Source organism: Bos grunniens, chromosome 22, assembly GCF_055505025.1.
Source record: "Bos grunniens cultivar Pamir isolate PY7600 chromosome 22, Bosgru_T2T1.0, whole genome shotgun sequence".
NCBI lineage: Eukaryota > Metazoa > Chordata > Mammalia > Artiodactyla > Bovidae > Bos > Bos grunniens.
This window is the reverse complement of record NC_141186.1, coordinates 29,342,028-29,359,847: the sequence shown is the minus strand read 5'-3', so window position 1 is coordinate 29,359,847 and position 17,820 is coordinate 29,342,028. Positions and strand designations below refer to the sequence as shown.

The following is a 17,820-nucleotide window of genomic DNA, read 5'->3' as shown; positions in this document are numbered from 1 at the left end:
TAGTTTATTTAAGGAACTCTTCGTGAGCTCTGGGGAAAAAAAAAGCTCTTTCAAGCACAAGTTGTTGGAAGGGGTGTTTTTTGGTGCCTCTAAGATGCCATGTTATCCTGGGCATCTGAAGGCCACCTTAGTGAAGAGAATTCCCTTCAGACTAAGAAGAAGCTTGAATAAAAGTCGAGAATACCACTGCTCCCTTCACAAGTGCGGCAGTCAACCTCTAAGGGGCTCCCCGATGACCGCTGATTCCTGTTATTCACACCCTGGTGTAGCCCACTACCACGTGAATATGGCTGAACTGCACAGTCTGTAGAATATTGCAGAAATGATTCCTGTGACTTCCAAGACTAGGTCATAATAGATACTGCTGTTTACACCTGCCTCTGTCTTGGATCTCTCATTCTGGGGGAAGCCAGAGGACGTAGCCTGAGAACACTCAAGCAGCTCTGTGGAGAGGTTTATCTGACCAGGACTAAAATCTTCTAACAGCTATATGAGTGGACATCTTGGGTGTGGATCCTTTAGCCCCAGTTAAGCCTTCACACAAAACTAGCCCTGTCCGATGTCTTATCTTCAGCCTCTTGAGAGACCTTGAGCTAGCTGAATCCCTGACCCACAGAAGCCATATGGTAAAATCTCTGATTGTTTTTTAAGATACTAAGTTTGGGGCTCATTTGTTATACATCAATAGATAACTAATACACTCTGTAAAAAAGGTAGCAACCAGCTGCTATGGAGTGGGAGGGAGCTAATCTTCTTAAATAAGATCCAAACGTAGTTACATCCTTCAGGCCATTGTGCTCTGTTTCTGCCACTGTTACTTCAAGAGAACCCCAGGGACAGGAGAGTCACAAATTTTGGAGGGAGATGGGGAGAGTGGGGAAGGGAGCTTACACCGGATCACAAAGGTGGTGTGGGGTAATAGAGACTACACACCAGAGATGAGAAGCAGCATACACTCTAGTTATGTATTCTATGGCTGTGAATTGTGACCTAAACAATATGCCTCACTGGTGATCTGCATGCTGATAACTTCACATTTGCTTTTGGTCCTTTACCTAAATAATCCCACACAATAACCCAATGACATAGTTCACTGGTCAGAACACATCCAATGTGAGGGACAAACCCAGCTCAAATTGGTTTAAACCTAAATGGTGGTACTGATAGGCTCATTAACTGAGAAGTGCAAGGGGTCTGTGGGCTTCAGGAACTGTTGCATCCAGGATCTCAAAGTTGTTTTTTTCTTCTCTCTCTCATTCTTTCTTCCTTCTCTCACCTCTCCCACTCATCTCCCTGATTTCTTTTTCCAAGAAAATTGGACACCAGTAGGCCAAGTTCCTAGTCTTAAAGCTCACAATCTAAAACCAAGAAAGATCCTTTTCTCCAACAGCCCTGTATCAGATCCCATAGAGGTACTCTTGCTTGTGTCCCTTAGACCGGGTCTGGAGATGGAGCACAATAATTGGCTGGGCCTGGATTATGCACCTGGCAGGTAGGTGGGGCCGAGTGAGTCAGTCCCACCAGAACCACATGCAGTGGTAATTTCCAAATCGGAAAGGGGATGATAGGCAGACAAAAATAAGACATTTATTACTATTATTGTCCTCATATTGCAAATAAGGAACCAATTTGGAGAAGCTACAAACCTGCCTGGGATCTCATAGGTGATAAACAGCAAAGCCAGATCTATATGGGTCCAGCTCTGAAGGTTTTTTTATCCATAGTCAGTAATGACCCTTCCACCTTTCTTACTCGTAGGATCCTCTGACACACACAGGAGGTCCGCAGGGAGGATTATATCCCTTTCAGAAGCCAGAATAATTACCTGACCCCTATCCAGCCTCTATGACCAATGCTGTATCCAACCCAATCTGGATAGTTAACCCAGTTAACCCAAGGCTAGAAAGCATTTCCCAAAGGACCTCCCATCCCGCCTTTGATGGCATCAAGAGTCAAACTGATCACACACATACACACACACATACACAGACACACACACACACCTGCCTTTCCCCACCCAGTGAAACTCCTCAGTGGTGCCTTGTTGTTGTGGAGTAAAGACTCAAAATCTTACCTCAGGTATGAGCCCGAACATCTGACCCCTGCCGACCCCTGCCAACCCCTACCTTGTTTTTTCTGCTCTCTGTGTCAGCCACAGTGGTTTGTGAAAGTGCCTTGCTTCCTCTCACCCCAGGACCTTTGCCTGTTGTGTTCCCTCTGCTTAGAGTGCTCATTTCTCTTCCCTTTGATTTAGAAAACCCAACCTTCAAGTCAGTTCCTCAAGGAAGCCTCCACACCCACATAGTTGGGGTCAGTTCCTCTGTTTAGATCCTCATGGAAATTCAGAGCTTGCACTGACGTTATGAGAATAAATTTTTGAATAAATGTGTGAATTATGGTGAAAATCTGTCTCTCCCACAGACTACAAGCTCATCAGAGCAGAGCCCATGTCCATGTCTATACTCACTATGTCTAGCACTTAGCCTAGGGCCTGGGCCAGAGTAGACCCTCAAAGAACATTTATTGAATAAATAGAAGGAAGGAAGTGGGGAAAGAAGAAAGGAAGGGGTGGGGAGAGAGGGAGGGAGGGACTTTCTGTGCCTCTTATTAAGGCTCCGTGGAGTAAATCACAAGCATTTCAAAGATGTTGATTAAACTCTTAAACTAGGATGAACATAAAGAAAATGAAACTATTACAAGCATTAGAGGATTTATTGGCTGAGCCTGGCTGCTTTTCAGTATTATTCCCTTCATTCTCATTTCTTGAGAACCATGGGCTGAAAGTCCTGCAGTTGGGGCGGGGCTGGGAGGGGGGTAGGCAGTGGGGGGGTGGGGTGGGAGAGGAGGATCCAAGAAAAGGGAAGCAGAAACAAGAAAGAATAGAGAAACAAGGGAAAGATGATAGGTGGAAAGGGTAAATAAAGGAAGGGAGGGAGGGAATTTGAGAGGGGAAAGAGAAGTAGAGATGAGGACAGAAGAGAAGAGGAGGGAGGGAAGTGGAGGGAGGGGGAGGAGGGAGAGTGAGGTGTGGGGAGGAACGAAATAGAGAGAGAGAGAGAGAGAGGGAGGGAGGGAGGGAGGGGAGAAAAGGAGGCAGGAGGAGGAGGCCTAAATGAAGAGGGACAGGAGACGATGCAGGACAATTCTGGCAAGCCCAGCACGGAAACCCGTGAGCCCCATCATACCCAGGAGAAATCCTGCTCTGGGTCCCTGCCAGTGACAGGCCATCATATTGCAGTGGGGAGGGAGGTGGAGAGAATGTGTCCCTCCTTTCCTTGGCCGTGGGTGACCCACGGATCCCCTCATCACCTTGTCGGCTTTTGGACCTCTGTTTTCTCCTCTGATTGTGTCAACAGGATGAAGGGATGTTTATTGCTAACACAGCAAAATGTAGTCCAGTGTCTGGGAGTCTCCCTGGCATGATTAATTCATGTTCTGAACAAATGAACAAGACTTTGCACTGTTGAAAGGGGTGCTGTATACATGGGGATGTGGGGCCAGAGGCTGGGGATCTGGAATCTGGCACTGGCTGTTGGCAAGTCACAGGAGGCACAGACACTGCACACTGAAGGAGACCCTGCAATGTGCCAACTCCCAGCTTGGGTTCTGGGAGGGTTTCCTCTTAAAAGTCATAAGCATGTCCATTGCCTTTAGGGGTGAGAAGTGGTCTCCAGCACAGAATCATGCATCTCAGGTATTTTAAGCAAGGACAGGTTTACAAAAAGGTAATACAACTGGAAACAATGAATGGGATGACTGCAAAAAGGAGGGGGAAATCTCTAAGGAAGAAGCAGCTTGGTGAGTGAAGTTTCTCCACCAACCCCACCCCTAGGCCCCCATGTCTTGGCAGTTTACTCCTGTTGGGACCACTCATTCATCACTGGAACTCACACAGCTCTTTCTGACAGGCAAAAAATAGGGAATTTATCGGCTTATGTAACTGAAAAATCTAGGGATTAAGTGGCTTCAGGCATGGCTGGATCCAGGAGTTCAAGAATTATCATCAAGGCTGGTTTCTCTGTCTCTGGATCTATTTTTCCTCTGTGCTGGCAGGCTGCCTCCATGTGGAGCTATCCCTGCTTAAAGAATGTTTCTCTTTCCCAATAGTTTCCCCAAAATCTCAGGCCTGAGTCTTACTGGCCAGGCTTGGAACATGTGCCACTCCTGGAACCAGGAATTAGGGATCAGTCCCACCCAAATCAAGATGCTATTAACTAAATGATAATGAATGGCTGTTGTGCAGACAAAAACAACAGATGTGACCACAGAGCTGTGTTGATAGCTACAAGATGACAGCATCTTTTCCCAAGAATTTAAATACAAATGCTGGTTGCTAGGGAGGAATGCTGAGGACTGACCACACATTGGTACTTTCTGGGAGAGAGCTAGGCAGAAAAGATTCTTCCTAATAGGTCTCTGGAGAGTTTACTTGGCAAGTAAACTCATCTTGGAGACACATCCTGGTTTCTCCAGAATTACCAGACCTGCAAGGAGGCATGTAAAAACCTCCCTAGGATGCTATTCAATCATTCATTCATTCACCCATCCATCCATTCATTCATTCACCTATTCATCACTCTCTCACCTCCTCTTTACCCTTCAACTCTCTGCCATCTGGCTTCTTTCTATATCTCCCAGGGGAGCTTGTCCTTGTGAAAGTTGTCAATGACTTCTTTTGTTCAATCCTGTGGACAATGTCCCTTCTTTCATTCCTTGCTGTCCCAGATGATTGGGTACTGTTGCCTGCCTCCCTCTTGAAACCTGCCTGCCTTCTCCATGGCTCTGGCTCCATGGTGCTCATCCTCCCTCAATGAGGATGTGGCCTCAGTTTCCATCTCTCTTCTTGTCTCTTGTCCAGGTGCACAGACCAGACCACTCTGTTGAGTTTCGGTTTTGTAAATATAAGTACCTTCTAGAACCTCCACTTGGACATCCCCATGGCATCTCAGACTCAACATGACCAAAAATAAACTTTTCACAGCTCTATCCCAAGACTTCTTCCCTAGGGTTACCTAAGAGCCTGGTTCCACCATCCACCCACTTGCTTAAACTAGAGACCAAGTCTTGACTCAGCGTCTCTGTCTCTCACCCCTACGTCTTTTCAGTTCTTGGAAATATCCAGATACTTCTCGTCATCCCCACCACATCCTTCTGTGGCTCTGACTCCCATCATTTCACATCAACATTCTGCCAACAATGTCCCAACTGGCCTCCTACCTTGTACCACTCCAATCTATCATCTACTCTGCAGTCAGAGACTTCTAAACACATATCAGATTATGTTGCTTAATTATTGGCTTCTTACTGCTCTTAGGAATAGGTCAAATTCCTTGAGGTGGCCATTACAACCCAGGCTCTGTTTACTCCTCCAGCTTCCCTTACTTTTTACCACTCTTTTCTCAAAATCTATGTGCCTGTCACACTGACTTGCTTGCCTCCAACTTTGTATAGGCTGGTTACTCTGCTTGGATCACCCTTCCTTCTGCCTCTTCATTTAACCTTCTTCTTGGTCATCCTCCAAGTCTCCTCTTATATCTATTAATCCCTCCAGGACAACTTCTATGACCATTTAAGACTAAGCTGACTATCTTTTCCATGTGCCTCCAAATGAGAATGAATCAATCAATCAATCAACTAACTCTCCAGGGAAGATGATGGTGTGTTTAAGTTCTTGATGAAAAGGAAAGGTCACAAGAAAAGAAGGGAAATCTATAAGTATATTTTTAGCCAATAAAGACTTTCTTTTTGACACTTATTTTCCAAACAGCTGCAACTGTGCTTGGCATGGATATACCACTGAACAAGACAGATAACTACCTTATCCTTTGATGTGACGTGAAAGTCATTGAGTCATGTCCGACTCTTTGGGACCCCATGGACTATACAGTCTGGGGAATTCTCCAGTCCAGAGTACTGGAGTGGGTAGCCTATCCCTTCTCCAGCGGATCTTCCCAACCCAGGAATCAAACTGAGGTCTCCTGCATTGCAGGCATATTCTTTACCAACTGAGCTATCAGGGAAGCCCACCTTATCCTTTAGGAAATGATAATTGAGCAGACAAGATAGATACAAAAATAAATAATTCGGCATAATTTACTGTGTACTAGACCCAACCCAAGGGAGAGTCCCACCCTTGGACTGCAAGGAGATCAAACTAGTCCATCCTAAAGGAAATCAGTCCTGAATATTCATTGGAAGGACTGAGACTGAAACTCCAATACTTTGGCCACCTGATGCGAAGAACTGACTTATTGGAAAAGACCCTGATGCTGGGAAAGATTGAAGGTGGGAGGAGAAGGGGATGACAGAGGATAAGATGGTGGGATGGCAACACTGACTTGATGGACATGAGTTTGAGCACACTCTGGGAGTGAAGCCTGGAATGCTGCAGTGCATGGGGTCTCAAAGAGTCAGACACGACTGAGCAACTGAACTGAACTGAGGCCCAACCCTCTTGCATAGAGTGTATTGTCCCCAGATGGCTCTACCAATATACATCCCATTTGATATGCCCTCTCACAATGTGACACTCCACCACTGAGTTGTGGAGTCTGTGTTCCTGCCTCCCAAAACCAAGTGGACTTTGTAACTGCTTTGACCAATAGACTGTTGTAGAAGTGACACTATATGACTTTCAGGTCCATAAAGGTCACGTGGTTTCCACCAATTTCTCTCCCACCCGTCTCTCCCTTTCTCTTTCTCTCCATCTCCCTCTCTCAACTCTCCCCTCTGGAACCCAGTTCACCATGTTTGTAAGCAAACCCAGACCACACGAGAGGCCACATGTAGATGTTGCAGTCAACGACTAGCTAGTGTCTCTGACGACAGGCAGCATCAACCTGTACTTGTGCAAATGAACAAGATTTCAAATGAACCCAGCCTTTGGCCCTTCCAGCAGAGTCCCTAGACACCCAGAAACAAAAAGAAGCCATCCTCATTGTTCTCCATCATATTCTCAATACACAGACTCTGTGAGCATAATAAGTGGTTGCTTTACGCCACTAGATTTTGGAGCAATTTTTTCTGCAGCCATGGCAACCATATTACCTCTCCAGGCTTACTCTCAGAAAAGAACACTGGACTTGAAAGAAAGAGGGTGAAATATACTGCCATCTCTATCTTTTAACAACTGTGGATAGTCATGGGCTCTGTGAACTTGGGCATGTCATTTTCCATCTCTGGGTTCTTAGTCTTCCTGTGTATAAAATAAGGGGATGGGGCTGGATGATTTTAAGACCCCAGGACGTCTGAAAATTCTTCCAAGGGAGACTCATTCAAGGTATAACCCAATCTAAATCACGTCAATTGATGTGGCAAGAGGTGAACTTTTTATTTGAAATTCCTGATTATTTTTTAAAATCTCTCTAGGAGATGAACTCAACTAAAGCCTTTAGAAAAACAAAGGGATTCCTCTAATGCATAATTCATGAAAGGAAAGTGGGCTTAACCCAGCAGGTCATTTGAAGTAAAAGTGCCATAAAAATAAAATACGTTTCCCTCCCCTTCTGCCTCCCCATCTCTTACACTAGCTAATGGAGGGAGAAGAGTGAATTAAACTGGAGTTCAGGTCAAAGGTTTAGTTGATTCATTCCAGAATGGTCATCCCCTTCAGCCGCTGCTCCAGTAACAACAGACACTGCAGATGTTCAGGCTGGTTTTGTCCTCACCCCAGGGCCCCCCTGCTACTGAGTGCTAAGGCCCCGCCTCCTTCTCTGGGGAGATGACCTCACCTTCTAATGGCTTGCCCAATTAGGAAGCACAGGAGACTGGTGAGAAGACACCCTGTCTACTTCAAAAGCTTTGGGGAAATTCCCCAAGGGGCCAACCTGTTTGACAGAGGTGGAGGGGAAAAAAGTAGACAGCCCATAATTAGTATAATAACCTGTTCGGATTCCACCTGCCTGTGATTTCCTCAGCTTGTTCATCCATTCATGTATTCATTCACTCAGGCAACAAATATTTACAGAGCAGCTGTGATGTTCGAGCCCTGGTGATACGACAGGTCCCCCAGAAGGAGCTAACGATTTGTGTGCAAGCAATTGATTAAAGAAGTGCTCCCAGGGGCATCGGTGGGGAGTAGGGGGAGGTGGAGCAGAACAGAGAAGAAGACTCGAGCAAGCCCAAGCCTCAGCTGGATCCTGAAGGGAGCTCTGGAGTAGAAAGTACACCTTGGCATTTGTCCCAATTCAAAGCAAAGGAGTTGGGCTTTCACACTTCTGTACCAGTCATTGGTAAGGGCTGCTCAGTAGGGGTGTAAATCCCAGGTACCCTTGTGCTCTGGACTTGCAAAGTGGCTCCAACAGTCACTTTGTAGAAGTGAAACCAGGGGCCAGGGGCAGACATTTTTCCATTCTGCCATCCCCATTATATCAGTACTATCTCACCTCATGGTTGCAAAATGGCTGCAGCAGCTCCAAACATCCCATCCTCTCAAACAATATCCAAACGCAAGAAGGGAGCCAGTCCTCCCTACAGATCTGACTTATCAGGGAGAAAAATTACTCCCAGAAGCCTCCAGCACATTTTGCCTCATGTCCTATTTGCCAAAAATGGGCCAGCGCATACTTTTAAACCAATCATCACCAAAAGGTAACAGGATTACCATGAATGTTTTCCTGGATTGAGGAGGGGTCATTTCCTGAGCACCTTCCCAACTACTTGATACCCAATGATGGGTTCTTTTTAACCAGGAAGAAGAAGAAATGGCTTTTGGATGGACACTGGTCTGTGTATGCTACAATGACCAATCACAGAGTACCATGCTCTCTGCGGTACAGTGACTGGTTAAGGTATGGGCACATCTTAAACCAATCAGAGATAATTCTGAACATTTTGCTGTAGTAATCAGGAAGAGACACTTACTTGTTCCTGAAAGCATCTTAGGCAAGAGTTGTGGCAGCCACTTGGTATCATGAGGAGCCTGAAAACAAAGCCAACATAAGAAAGAAAATGAAGTGGAACCAAGAGTGGTAGACAGATCAAATCTCTTTGATGACTTATTCGAAATCCCTGAATCCAGGATTCAGGGTCAATTCAGGGTCAAAGTCAATTCCAAACTTGAGTGGAAAGAAAGTCCCTTTTTGGCTAATCCAGCTTGGGTTGGGATTTCTGTTCCTGGCAACCAAAAGGTTCCCAAGTGATACAAATGGTGAACAAGGCAGACCCAGTCTCTGTGCTTATGAAATTCACAGTTAAATGGGAGCTGCTGCTGCTGCTGCTAAGTCGCTTCAGTCGTGTCCGACTCTGTGTGACCCCATAGACAGCAGCCCACCAGGCTCTGCTGTCCCTGGGATTCTCCAGGCAAGAACACTGGAGTGGGTTGCCATTTCCTTCTCCAATGCGTGAAAGTGAAAAGTGAAAGTGAAGTCACTCAGTCAGGTCCGACTCTTAGCGACCCCATGGATTGCAGCCCACCAGGCTCCTCTGTCCATTGGATTTTCCAGGCAAGAGTACTGGAGTGGGGTGCCATTGCTTTCTCCGAGAGGCAGGTGCTAAACAAAGAATTACAAGTGTAATCTGGATTACAAAGGTCAAGTGCAGAAGACTGGCAGACCACATAAGACAGACAAGTCACACTGGTCTGTGGTCTGAGAAGTCTCTTTCTCAGAGGAGGTGTGGTGCAAGCTGAGACAGGTGGGAAGATGGCTGTGTTTTCCAACGTTTGACTCCCGTGTGACATCTGTACTTCACAGACACTGCAGGCTGTCACCTGGGGAAGCCCACTGATTCCATCCTTCTCGGACACACCTCTCACTCCTTCATCCATTCTCCCAACACTCCAATTTGTTCAAAACCAGCCAAGAATGACCAGTTTCTGTTATTCCTGCATTCCTTTAAAAGCTTTGCTCTCTGGAGAAAGACTGTGATGTCTTTCACAGTCAAGTGTGTTTTCTTTTGCATTCCTTCATTCCCTGTATAAATCAGAACCATTAAGTCAGGTCTCAAGATAACAGAGGGATATAAAGAACTCCCAGCCAAGTGCAGGTCATCGTTGTAGCTGAGAGTTGCTGAAAGTGGGGAAGTGCTCCAGGAAATGTGGAACTTACACCTTCCCAGAGAGAAAAAACACTCGTTGCTCTCCACTAGTCTGGCCCAAGGATGTGTGTTCTCTGCATCATTCACTGACTCAGAGAGAGAAGAACTCTAGGTTCAAACAGCCTGGTGTCACTGCCTTTCCCTAGCTACGTGGTCTCACACTGCTAGCTATGAGCCCTCACTTGGAGGGTTCAACAGGCACCAAAACTGATACGCGGGGTGACAATGCTGCTTCCCCAGCCCCCAGGCAAAGGAAACAAGCCTCCTAGTTCTTCTGCTCTGCTGACCACATCACTGGTGGCCCAGTCTTGTGGCCAGTACTGTAGCTTCCATAGCAGGCACTGGACCAAAGTGGCCAATTGGAAGGGTCATTTTATGATTCGCCACTGCAAGATGGGAAGACTTGTATTCACGGGCCATTGTGTCCACTGCTTGAGGCTGTCTAATCTGCTCCTCTAGGATCTAACTTCACCACTAGGCCCTTCATCCTGGCTCCCAAATGGAAGAGCTGGGGCAGGTCCTTGGTGCTTCACCATTTACCTTGTACATAAGTCACCCTGGAAGCCCAACTCCTTTCATGTAATATGCTCCACTCAGTTTGGAGTTGACACTTGGACACAGCAACTCTTCTTAGCTTTGTAATCATCACTTGAGCCTGTGAGCATCTTAACTCACCAGGACTACCTCGGAAAGAGGTAGTCACCTTCCTTTGAAGTCATCAGGTTAGTCTTTAAAAGTAAAACTCAGGAAACAGTCTGAGAGCAATCTTGGCCTCTGCTCCTCAACCATCCCTGACTTTCTAAATGGTGTCCAAGGTTGTTTCAGGGTCCTCAGAGGAAGGGGTCCTTGTGGGGTCTCTGAACCCCACATAGACAGCGCCCCCTTATTCCAACTTGAGAGAAAGCAGCTAAGATCCTGAAAGTTTCAGAAGAGGGCTCTGAATAAGAATGTGTTTGAAAAAAGGAAAGCAGGAAGGAAGCAGGACTGACAATTAGGCTAGTAGGTTGTCAAGACTTGTCAGCTTTTCCCATTTGATGACTTGCCTACAGCCAAGAAATCTCTGATAGACATTTTTGTTCTAATGACTTCAAGGAGACAAAGTCCTTTCACGACTGATGTGGAGTCAATGGATCAGTTGTTTCTTAATCCAAAACAATGCAAGTGGCTCTAAGATAAAAGATTCCTTAGATATGCTCAGGGATCCCCTGGGAGCTTGTTAAAAATCCAGACTCCTGAGCCCCACACCCCAGGGGAGTGACTGCGAGTTTGGGCTCAGAGCCAAGACCAGAGGGCCTGGAGGCCCCTCCACCACCCAGCAGCTCTCTCACTCAGAGCACACCAGTCAGCCTCTCTGTGCCTCGGCCTTCTCACCAGGGAAGTGGGTGTGGTCATGTACGTACCCTAGAGTTTATGAGGCTAAAATGAGTTAGGAAGTGAAAAAAGCACTTAGAATAGTGGCCAGCACAAAATACATGTTCAATAAATGTTGCTATTATCAGGGTACAGCCTAGGAAGCTGTCATTTAACAAGCAGCCCTGGGCGATTCAGCTGCAGAAGATCCCTGGGCCCCCCTTTGAGGACTTCAGATGAGTCTCCACCACCTGCAGGCAACTCCTTTCCTTTTGTTAAAAAGCAAGGAGTAAGCTTCTTTGGGTCTACCAGGCCATCTTTTTGTCTGAATAAGCAGCAGCTATTTTGCTCTCAAATGGAAACTGCTTGTTATTCCAATTAGACATGTAAGATATGCTAATTATCCTTCAAAATCAGAAAGATGGAAAGAAAAAAAAAACTAAAGAATCCCAGAACTCAGAGAAAAGTGAAAGTGAGAGTCACTCAGTCATGTTCAACTTTTTAAGACCCCATGGACTATACAGTCTATGGAATTCTCCAGGCCAGAATACTGAGTGGGTAGCCATTCCTTTCTCCAGGGGATCTTCCCAACCCAGGGATCGAACCCAGGTCTCCTGCATTGCAGGCAGATTCTTTACCAGTCTAGCCACCAGGGAAGCCCAAGAATACTGAAGTGGGTAGCCTATCCCTTTTCCAGTGGATTTTCCTGACCCAGGAATCAAACTGGGGTCTCCTGCATTACAGGCGGATTCTTCACCAGCTGAGCTACCAGGGAATCCCAGAGCCCAGAGAAACCAACTAGTAATGTGTTGTTTCTATGTCCCCCCACATACAAGCACAGAAAAATTTTTTTTCTTTAACCATGACCATTCTTTTGCCTTTAATAATGTGATGGGAACATCTTGCTATGTAAGCATGGTCACGTAACATTCATTTCAATGCTGCTCAGTATTCCTAAGTATGGACATAATACAAACTTAGCTAAATCCTAACTGTCAGACATTTAGGTTATTTCCTTTCTGGCTGGACAGATGATCAACCACACAGGGATATTTGAGTTGCAGGTAGCCAAGCACTTTTCCTTCAGTAACAGTGAACATGTCTAGGTTTTGATCAATGTCGGCCTTACCTGGGATGCTGAAACTCTCAAGTCAGACCTGGCTCCACTGCCAAAATCAGCTCTGTGACTTTGGGCAGCCAATGAACCTCGATAGGTCTTGGTGTCCTGGCTATCAAGTGGGAACAGTGATGGTGGCATCTCAGGGGCTCACCCTGAGCAGTCTCTGAGGTCACACATATGAGGTCTTAGCAGGGCACCAGGCACCGGTTAAGTCTTCGTCACTTATCAGGCACTTACCAAATACTTAATGGACTGAAATATCACTAAATAGCTTTTACACTTTAGTCAAAACTCCTGAGGGTTAGTTTCTAAGAACAGAAGGGCTACACTTTTTAAAGACTTAATTGATATTATCAAATTGCCTCCAGAAACAACACATCACCCACAAAACATAAGAATCCTGGTTTCCTGCCAACCCTCCAAACACAGCTGGGTATGTGCTGGGTTAATGTGTCTTCCTTCTGTGCTGGGAGGGAGAGCCTAGAGCCGGCATAGCAGATTCTCAAGGCTGTAGAGGTGAGGCCTCCAGAGTCGCATATCTCTAAGGAAGAGTAAGACAGTTGGTGTCCCTGAGGGCAAAGAGGCATTTCTCACTGTGACTAAATCACATTAGACTTGCCTGGACCTTGGAGTCATGACTGCCAAAGTGTATCACTGAAACATTTAGGCATCTCTATCCTAGAACCTGGCCCTCAACCTGGCATGTCTCTAGTGGGCAAGGGAAAGGTCTGGAACCAGCACCACCCCTTCACAGTAAGGACTGGAGACCAGCACAGATACTTCTCTGGGTATCACAGCTACCCAGAACCCAGGCCTCCCTCCAAGGCCCTTCTCCTCTCCCAGCTGTGACCAGCTGGGGCTGTTTCCAGCCGCCAATAGCTAATTCCAGGATTACACTTTGTAAGTTGATGAAATGTAATATCCAGAATGTAAAAGTTGTAGACTTGCTCCCAGCAGCCAAGCCTGGTGTGTTTCTCCAGGGGCTGAAGATCGCATTTAGACCGCAGTAGAGCATGGCCTGCACCATAAACCCTTTCATGACCCATGGTCCCGTGACACCGAGGGAAAATGCAGGCCCAGAAGTATCAACTTTATCACAACATTTTTTTGGCTCCTGAGGAATTGAAAAATCTGCTCTAAGTCACGTTCTCAAAATTGTGTGGAAAAAGGACAGGGCAGGGTAGGAGGCAGGGGGTTAGGGGGTGGAGTTTCTTCGAGGTGCTTTGACATTCTCTCTCCAAAGTTTCACACTCAGAGTGCATTTAGGAAAGGGGTTTTGAGGATCATAGAAAGAAAAGAAGCATGTTTAAAACAGGGAGCTATTTCTCATCTTCTGTGGTGAATTGACACCTATCACAAAATAACATCTATCCATGGAAAGGCCTTTGTTAGGGCTGTTTTTTTTAGTTTCCTTCTCACCTGAAGAATGATGACATTTTCCCCAGATTTTTTAAAAATTAGACATTCAAAGAAATCTAAGCCTAAGAAAAATTATTAGTAACAAAAATAACAAGAAGAATCATAGCCATCATTCATGAAGCACCTAATGTGTTTTAAGGTTTTCACTATAATGCTTACATCCACTAAATCTCAGTATAACAATAGCTCTGAAGATGAAGGCTGTATTATCCATTGTTTTATAGATAAGGAAACCAAGCTGAAAGAGGCAAAACAATTTTATCAATGTTGGCTAATGAGTTTCCAATATTTTATTAAATCATCATCAGAAAAATATACACATTATAAGTAATCAGGGGGATGGATTTCATGAAGTGAACACTTTCATGTAACCAGGATGTGGATCAGAAAGCAGAACATCATACTAGCCCCCGCAGGAGCCCCGTCTTGGTCCTCCCACCTACTAATCCCCAAGGGCAACCTCTACTCTGATTTATACCATAAACTAATTGTGCTCATTCTAAAATGCACAGAAATGTAATTGTGCAGTCAATAGTCATTCTTGTCCAAAATTTCCCACAATGTCCCGGTAGTGAGGTTCACCCGTGTTGCTCTGTGTGGTACTACTAGTCTGTTCATCCTCATTCCAGGGTAATAATCCACGGTGTGGATTTCCAAACTGACAAGCTTTTGGGTTATTGCCTGCTGGTGGCTCCTACAAATGGTGACGTCATGGCCATTCTTGAAGGTGTCTTCTGGTGCACAGAGGTTTACTTCTGTCAGCATGTACCTCAGAGTGAAAGGGTTAACTCTGGTAGAGTATGCTTTCCTAAGTGTTTGCACTCATCCACATACCCACCAATGGCATAGAAAGGTTCCAGTTGCTTTATTGCCTCATTAAGACTTGGGATTGCAGGACTTCCTTGGTGGTCCAGTGGTTAGGACTCCATGCTTCCAATACAGGGGTATGGGTTCTGCCCCTGGTTGGGGAACATACTGGGTGGTGTAGCCAAAAATATAAATAAATAAATACACATTAAAGATTTGGGATTGCCTCTCACTTTTGTCCTAGCCATTGTGCTGGGGTCAGATAAACTTTGGTTGGAGGAGCTGAGCGTCAGACCCACAAATTTCTAGAACAGTGTCTAGCCTGGTGCCTGGCAGCACTTGTCATGCTCACAGGATATTGATTAAATGAATGGCCCCAACGCTCACAGTGTTTTTCCTACAGTATTTTGCTTGTTGCCACCACCTCACTCCCAGACTCCCGCATACCAAGCTCCCAACTTCTCTGAAACCACATGGTTTCATATATCAGGCAAAATAACCTGATGTTACACCTTTGGTCTCTCAGATTTAGAGTCAGCAGTAAAAGGAAGCCAAGGCAAGCTGTGAGTTGATCCAGGAGCCTCGGCTATGGGAAGTAGGCACAGCCATGGGGTGGTGAGGTCCCGGGCTTCAGACCAAGGCAAATGTCCCAGGTGGCCACCTGGAACCAGATGGTGACTAGAGGCTGTTCCCCTCAAAGGAAAGTTGATGGAGCAAAGGGCGGAAGGAAAACAAGAAGATGGCTGTGCCAACAACCCCATGTATGTATGCTAACACATCATACAGCAGAGAAGAGTGACCTCAGGATGATGAAGAGTCTCTTAATTCCCTTGCAAACTACATGGCTTCATTAGGGCAACTCTTTCAGAGGAAGTCAAATAAATGACTGTTCCAATTTTAAATGCCCTCCTGAGAACAGGATTAAGTATGATTAAGACAATTCTATTCATTGGGAAAAGCAGGCAGCTGCTCAGGACCTGTTTTCCTCAAAAACACAGGGTCTGAGAGAGATTTCTTCCTTTTGCACCTTCTTTATTATCTTGCCAGCAAAGTCTGGGAAAGGAATCATACTAGTAATAGCATTTTGGAGTGCTTACTATGTTCTAGGCACTGCCCTGACCACTTTGCCAGAGTCACTTCGTTTAATCTTCACTAAGATTCTGCCAGATAGGGACAACCATCCCCATTTAAAGTAAGGGATAGAAGGTTGCAGAGGTAATAAAGATCAAACAGCTCGTTAGCAAGTGGTCAAGGAGGGCCTCGAACCCTGGTGCTCCAGTGATAAAGTGCATGTAGTAAATCACCCCAACATGTGACAGCTTAAAAAGACAACCAACCATTCCTTGTGATGTTGACTGGGGTCACCTGGTGGTATTCAGCTTGGAAGGGGCTCATCAGGAGGGCCCTTGTGTGACTGGTGCCTTGGCCAGGAGGCTGGGCTGCTCAGCTGGGACTGTCACCTGGAGGGAATAGGCATGATCTCGCCACAGCTATTTTGTGGTAACTACCACACAGCTGGCTTGTGGTAACTGCACTTTAACAAGGCAGCTCAGGGCTCACAGAGTTCTGAGGGAGTCAATGGGGGTTGCCTGAGACTTGGGAGAGAATGACTCCAGGGCAATCAGAGAGCCCAGCCAGACCTAGCAGAGGGGACACAGACTTGACTTCTAGAGGAGCGCCAAAGAATCTGCAGCCATCTGGAGTCACCACATTTTGTCTTTGTTGGATTCCAGAGCCCTCAGCCATAACCATGAACTTACACTGCCTTACTGGTTATTGTTGACTTTCTCCTCTGTGCCAGGTATTTGACACATTTACATATTCTGGTTTACTTAGTTTTAAAAGATTGGCAAAGTTGGGGGTTAAGAAGGAGAAGGAGGAGGAGGAGGGGGAGAAGGGGAAGGAGAAGAAGTGGAAGGGGAGGAGGAGGAAGGGGAAAGGAAGAAGAAGGGGGAGAGGTCGGGGAGGAAGAGGGGGAGGGGGGAAGGGAGAAAGGAAGATGGGGGACGGGAGGGGAAAGAGGAGGGGAAGAGAGGAAACCTAGTTCAGTTCAGTTCAGTCGCTCAGTCGTGTCTGACTCTTTGCGATCCCATGGACTAAAGCACGCCAGGCCTCCCTGTCCATCACCAACTCCTGGAGTTTACCCAAACTCATGTCCATTGAGTCAGTGATACCATCTAACCACCTCATCCTCTGTCGTCCCCTTCTCCTCCTGCCCTCAATCTTTCCCAGCATCAGGGTCTTTTCAAATGAGTTAGCTCTTCACATCAGGTGCCCAAAGTATTAGAGTTTCAGCTTCAACATCAGTCCTTCCAATGAACACCCAGGACTGATCTCCTTTAGGATGGACTGGTTGGATCTCCTTGCAGTCCAAGGGAGTCTCAAGAGTCTTCTCCAACACCACAGTTCAAAAGCATCAGTTTTTCGGTGCTCAGCTTTCTTTATAGTCCAACTTTCACATCCATACATGACTACTGGAAAAACCATTGCCTTGACTAGACGGACCTTTGTTGTCAACGTAATGTCTCTGCTTTCTAATACGCTGTCTAGGTTGGTCAGGGTTTCCCTCCTAGCTCAGTCAGTAAAGAATCTGCCTGCAATGCAGGACACATGGGTTCGATTCCTGGGTTGGGAAGATCCCCTGGAGAAGGAAATGGCAACCCACACCAGTATTCTTGCCTGGAGAATCCCATGAACAGAGGAACCTGGCGGGCTACAGTCCATGGGGTTGCAAGAGTCAGACAAGACTGAGTGATTTTCATAACTACTACTACTCACTACTAGGTTGGTCATAACTTTTCTTCCAAGGAGCAGGCACCTTTTAATTTCATGGCTGTAGTCACCATCTGACTTTGGTGATTTTGGAGCCCCCCAAAATAAAGTCTCTCACTGTTTCCACTGTTTCCCCATCTATTTCCCATGAAGTGATGGGACCAGATGCCATGATCTTCATTTTCTGAATGTTGAGCTTTAAGCCAACTTTTTCACTCTCCTCTTTCACTTTCATCAAGAGGCTCTTTAGTTCCTCTTCACTTTCTGCCATAAGGGTGGTGTCATCTGCATATCTGAGGTTATTGATATTTCTCCTG

General features: G+C 46.1%; 1 protein-coding gene across 6 annotated transcripts in view; it reads right to left on the bottom strand.

Annotated features, from left to right (window-relative positions):
* The window catches only part of SHQ1 (SHQ1, H/ACA ribonucleoprotein assembly factor), a 288,426-nt gene that overhangs the window by 134,817 nt on the left and 135,789 nt on the right, over positions 1 to 17,820 (bottom strand). For 5 of the 6 annotated variants that reach the window (XR_015151264.1, XR_015151269.1, XR_015151267.1 and 2 more), the window contains one exon: positions 8,863 to 8,920. The exons of the other annotated variant lie outside the window; for it this stretch is intronic. The gene's annotated coding sequence lies outside the window, so the exon portion shown is untranslated. The remainder of the gene's footprint in view (positions 1 to 8,862; positions 8,921 to 17,820) is intronic. 6 annotated transcript variants of the gene reach the window in all.